This window comes from Mesitornis unicolor, unplaced genomic scaffold, assembly GCF_000695765.1.
Source record: "Mesitornis unicolor isolate BGI_N332 unplaced genomic scaffold, ASM69576v1 scaffold30016, whole genome shotgun sequence".
In the NCBI taxonomy this organism is placed as follows: Eukaryota; Metazoa; Chordata; class Aves; order Mesitornithiformes; family Mesitornithidae; genus Mesitornis; species Mesitornis unicolor.
This window is the reverse complement of record NW_010192167.1, coordinates 28,719-34,718: the sequence shown is the minus strand read 5'-3', so window position 1 is coordinate 34,718 and position 6,000 is coordinate 28,719.

The following is a 6,000-nucleotide window of genomic DNA, read 5'->3' as shown; positions in this document are numbered from 1 at the left end:
ACAAAGGACAAGCCATCAATAGCAATAAAAGGCCAGGATACTTGGAAGGAAGGCCGATTTCTAAACATGCCAAAGTTTGTTGGAAATGTAACACTTAAGGACTCTTCCCTTCCCTGTATTTGATCCCTAGCTGTATTGTGGTCTTCACATTACCTCAGTCGGTCATGTATTAACAAGCACTTCAACCACTTTTGCAAACCTCTTCTTCTTTTTCACAGAGGTTATGTGGTAAATTAAGACCACATGTTTCAAAAGGGAACAGAAACTCATCTCTTAATTTCTATGCACTATGGAATCAGCTCTGCACTGTGGGCAAAGTCTTGGTTCCTTGCGCAGCCGAAGACAAAGAACTGTGCTCTAGGGCGGTCTGCAGGCACCCAACTTGCAGGGAAAGGAATCGTGGATCAAGCAGCTATCCATTCCTGACAGACGCTGGGGAGAGGATGGCCCGGTGGCCAAGGACCTTCTGCTCACTGATTATTTCTTCCACCTACACCACAAAACTCCTGCTTGGGGCAGAAAAGAAAAAAAGCAGCAACCTGAACCAAAGAAGTTAAGACCTTTCTTTAGTGAGACCCTGTTCTTCGTGGACATGACCAAGCTGACTTGGAGACCTCATAAGAATCTGCTTCATTAGCTGAGTCTCCAAGTGCAAAATATGCCACAAATGATCCATGGCTTGTTTTGAAAGATGTAATAAATGTCAGTGCAGAAAGAGATAAGAGTCTGCTCCTGTGAAAACAATTAACAATAAAGAAAGAAATTTCAGAAACCTATAATTTTTAATTGAAACAGACTCTCATATCGTTCTCACAACCTACTATTCATTCCTCTTCAAATAAAGGGCAATTCTTACAGGAAGGGAACTGCTGTGTGACCTCAGCTGACCAAGCTGACATACATACATTCACTGATGCCCCAATTCAGAAAAAATATAAGTCTATGCTTAACACTAAACATGAGAGTAGAGCTCTGTTGAAGACAAGGGCATTAACTGCTTAAAGTTGGGTAGGTGCTTATGCACCTTGCCGAATCAGGACCCACTCTCTGACAGTGACTGAGAAGTTCTCTGGGTAAAAAATTAAATTTGGCTCCCTGTAGTTTTATGTCTTAAGTGTCCAATAAGCTGAGAATTCTTTTGGTTTGCATCTTCATAAACTCTTTCTCCCCTGTCTGTCTAGTATAATTTCTTTGGTGCCTCAAAAGGTATGAGTGTTGCATTTTCTTCAGTGTAGGAACTATCAGTGTCTCTCTCCACTACCTGGCCACATACACAAAGCATATAGAGACTTCATATATTTGCAGCACCTTCCTTTCCGCCTCTTGAACTAAGCTGAAAGTAGTTATACAAAGCATTGTCATATCAGTCCTGTTCCTTTGAATAGCTGGATAAAAAACCCAAGGACTTTTGAACAGTGCACTAGCTGTTGAAATTACAGTACAATTATCTTGTACAAGTGGAGGGTAAATGCTCTACCGAAGTGAAAGTGAGTACCTTAGAGAGGGACTTACAGAGTACTACAACATAAAGGAGACTGGTGACAGGGGAAAACCATACAGACACACACCTAATGTCTGGTGTGACTAGTATTGGAAATTTTTACTATGTTACTGAAGCTATTGTTCAGACACAGGAGTACATGTATACTTTAATTTCAAATTTTCAGTTTGAAGCACTTCTGAAGCATCTCAAACTGGTTTGACATTTAAATTCTCACAAGTGCTTCAAAGCCTGCAAAACTTTTCTTTTGCACTGACATTTTTACCCGGCTCCAAACAAATTCTAACATTGCTATAACAAGCAGTTCTATTCTAATGTACTACCTTTTCATTGATCTATTTGATCCTTTAGGTTATTACTCACCACAAAAACCCCAACCAAATAATAAAAAAAAAAAATTAAAAAAATCTATATTTTTATTATCTCTGTGACTCCAGGAAAAGTGTAAAGCTCAGGTTACTTATGTATGTCACCATGTTTCCATGCCTAAGAAAAATGGTTGTATTGTCCCAATGAGCGAGCTACCTCTTTATTTCAGCTGCACAGAGACTCATCCAACTACCAGAATAAAAAGTCTTCCATTTAATAATTGTTACGGGACAGTATTAATACTATATGCAATAATACTGTGTTGTAACACAGTGACAAAATCAGCAAATTGAAATATACACAGGCCTATGGGGCTGTTCAGTTCATAACACATTGAGTACCGGGCTTCAAGAACATATACAAGTAGGCACTATGAGAAACCTACTCTTTCAAGACGTGTCTTAAGCAATTAAGTAAAATCAACTTGCTAGCCGTAAGTGACTCGCGGAGAACATAGGCTCTTCAAGCCACAGGCTCCAAACAAAGGCTGGAAGTGACCAAGTCAGAGATGGTTTGCATATCATAAGCAGCTGCTGTTGTCTCTGGACCACACCATCTCTGCTGGTCAGTTGTCCCAGAACACCTCCTCGTGTTCTTTAACACCCAGGTTCTCTGCAGCCTCACAACAAACGCAATAGTGTGAACAATCTGCTATAGACATTATTAATGCCCCACCCCTTTCTCCCAAGAAATACATCTCTGCCTTCAGCTGTGGCAGAAAATGGATGTCACGGGTCTTATATCCGTCTTATATCACCAACCTTAGAGCCTATGAAGGGGAGAGAAAAGCTCTGTTTTGCGGTACTTTTTAAAATATTCCTATAAGAGGAAACCAGCTCACACACATGACTGAATTAGTACTATTAAATTCTTTAAAACGGAATTTATTTTATTTTGTAAAATGCTTTCTAAAAGAGACGGGCTGGACAAAAGTATTTTTGTAGATTGTAACCTTACATACTTATCATGTTTTATTTCATGCTAGGGAACACTACTGCAGAATAGTAAATTCTTGCAATCTTATAAAAAAATCTCTTGATATAACAAGGTGTTTTGGTTTGGGGTTTTTTTTTTCTGTACCTGCTTCCTCAAGTTCTTGCGTTAATTCTCATTTTATCTAAAGAAGTTTTCATTTTTCACTGTTTTTATGGTAGATTTGGTAACAGGAAGAACCAACTTGAAAATACAAACTAACTTTCTCCAGTATAAAATGGAAAGAAAAACAATAAATTCTATTAAATTAATCTTTTAAACTAATTCCCCAATATTCAGAATCTGAATTTACGATCTTCGAATGTTTGTGGCTAGTAATACTAAACTGCTTCATATGAATATGATGAACTTCTATAGTAACTATCCTTTTCTGAAGCCATTCACCAAGCACTCATTCAGCTATATATTGAGAGTAGGTTGCCCAGGCATTGTTCTACCTATTTCCAAGTACTCTGAGAGCCATTCTGTTTTAATGGAAAGCCTGGTGCAATATCAACTAAGTTGCAAGCAATGTGATAAGCAGGCTCATTTCCTTTATTCCTGTTTGTCAGCACCATATATAAACCTGGACACAAGTTAAAGGCATCCAACATTCAGACTGTGTGGATAAAAAAGTAATTGTGTTAACTCTATTACTATATCCACATCACCAGGCAAGCTACACAGATACACACAAGACCTAGCAAGCTGATATATACAGGGCTAGCAGTCTTAAAAAGCTACCTGTCCTAAAAGTGACTTCCTTCTCTGCAGGACGACAGTCAGTCAGTAGCACAGGTTTCCATACCCTTTCCAGCAGAAGGAATGTAAGATTTCGGGGTGCAATTCTGGTAAGATTCATCATGAATCCAGCAAGACTGGATATAAACAGACATACTTACTCCTACTATAAAAGGTAAAAATGAAAGAAATGAAACAAATTCTTCCTCTTTAATTTGATAAAAAGATTATTAAAACAAATATTTAGTGAAACTACTGTTCCAGTGATGGTGATGTTTCAGAATTTGACTAAAGAACAATTGTAATTACACATTCTATTTCATTAGAGGATCTCAAAGCACTTCATAAACATTAATTAACAACATCCAAGTATTAATTGGGATGATAAGAACATTTTGTAAAAGCCGTGGGGGAGGAGAGAAATCAAGCTGAAGCACAAAGGACTCATGCAGCAAGTTAATATATTAGAGCCAGTAGAATAATACATTTCCTGGCTTCAAGTTAAGTATTCAAAATCCTAAGACATGGTGCAAAATGACAACCAAATCATAGAAGGTATTTCAGCACAGGGAAAAAGAAAGTAAATTTCTTAATTAAAATATAAGAGTTCATCTTCATTAGATTCAAAATGTACCTTGATAAGTAAAAGGAGGTTGTCTGTCTACATTCAATGCTGTGCTCTTACTGCCTAGAAGGCAACAGTAAGTGCTAATGACATTTACCCCTCCTAATAAGAGTCACTCACACTTCACTGTTATTCCTTGTTATTGCTCAGGACAGGCACTAGCACCTCATTGAAAGATCAGTGCTGCAAGGGAAAAAGGTCCCCTTGAGATCCCCTGGACTTCAAGAAAAGCAGTAAATCGACTGATGCTGGACAGATGACAAGTTTGATTCTCTGTGGCCCTTCCTGATTCCTAAGTGTCTGTGGGCCTAAATTTCTTAAGTGCCTGAAGCCACTGCTGACACACAGACAATCAAAATCTCCCTAAACTCAGAGCAAGAGGTGTCTAAACTGGGAAAAGTCTTAAATCCATTAAAGTGTCATGGTCTGTACTCCATACTCTCTGAGTTAATCTCCACTGATGTGTAACTGAATGGTTAATATCACAACCTTATCACCTCCAGGACCATGATTTAAATTCAGCCTGAGGTTTTCTGTGAAGAGAGTAGTCTATAAAAAGCAGAAGTTCTCATCTCTGAGCTGTATTTTCTGAGAAAAATGATGTTAATTCCTTGGATTCTTGGCACAACTTTCTCTCCTCCACATGGGCGCACACACATTTCCCTTCAATAAATAGCTTTATGTCCTTTTGTTTTCTTTATAACAGGTCACTGCACTTACTACAAGAAAATTTAGAGGGACAGTAACCCCAAAATCCTGTTCTCAACTCAATGGTAATACTTCTTTGACATAGTGCAGGATACGTTCTGGTAGAGCTTCCACATGGCAATGTCAGCAAGAAAAGTGATTTTCCAGGCTAGGACAAAAGCCCTTCTCTTTCTTCCTCTCATCTGCAAAAGGTCAGTCTCAAAAATGGAGACTTTTGTCACAGACACACACACTCACGATCTATTAGACATATAAATAAATTTTACAGATTATTTAAGTATGTGCATATATATACATGCACGTTTATAGGTGTTTTACGGGAAAACTTCAGTGCTTATAAATGGTTAACAGAAATTGAAAGTCTGGAGCAAGAAAGCTGGAAATAGTTTCCTCCTTGGCTTACCTGCCAAGACCCAAGTTGAGGGCTCTGTTTCTCCTGCAATGCTTGATGGCATCACTCACACCTAAAACAGCCTAGGGAGTGAACAATTCGTCCCACCTCCTTCATCCCTCACTCTGCTTTAGGTGTTTGTGATTTCATCAACTATCACAAGAGACACAAAGGACCATGAACTCAAGCCTTGGCAGGTGAAGAGGTTTTCAGCTCCATTTTAAAAACCAAGCAAGCATAGTCCTGGCATATGCCTCTGATGGACCTTCAGTAACAGCCATTTTCATGCTCTGCATCCCAGTAGCTGTGCCCAGCTGTGTGAAACTACATCAGCAAGTGGAATCATGGCTGTTCACTCCCAGTACTGTAAACAGTACACATTCCAGGTAGGAGAAACACAGCTATACTAAAGTCTCTCTCTCTCTTTTTTCCTTCTGGCCTTTGACAGCCAGAAATGTTTGCCATTAAAAAGGCCATCTTTGCATTTCAAAGCCATATGAAACACTATGGTTATAAAGGCTGACTATTTCATAGTAGTCATTAAGAACTAGCATCATGTATACTGCTGTTGATCACCAGAGGTTATACAGCCCTCTGCTTCATTACCCTTGCAAGATGCAAGACACAGAGCGGCAATAGCACAGCTCTCCAGCTGCACATATTCTGGAAATCCAAATGATCGTTGCATGTTAC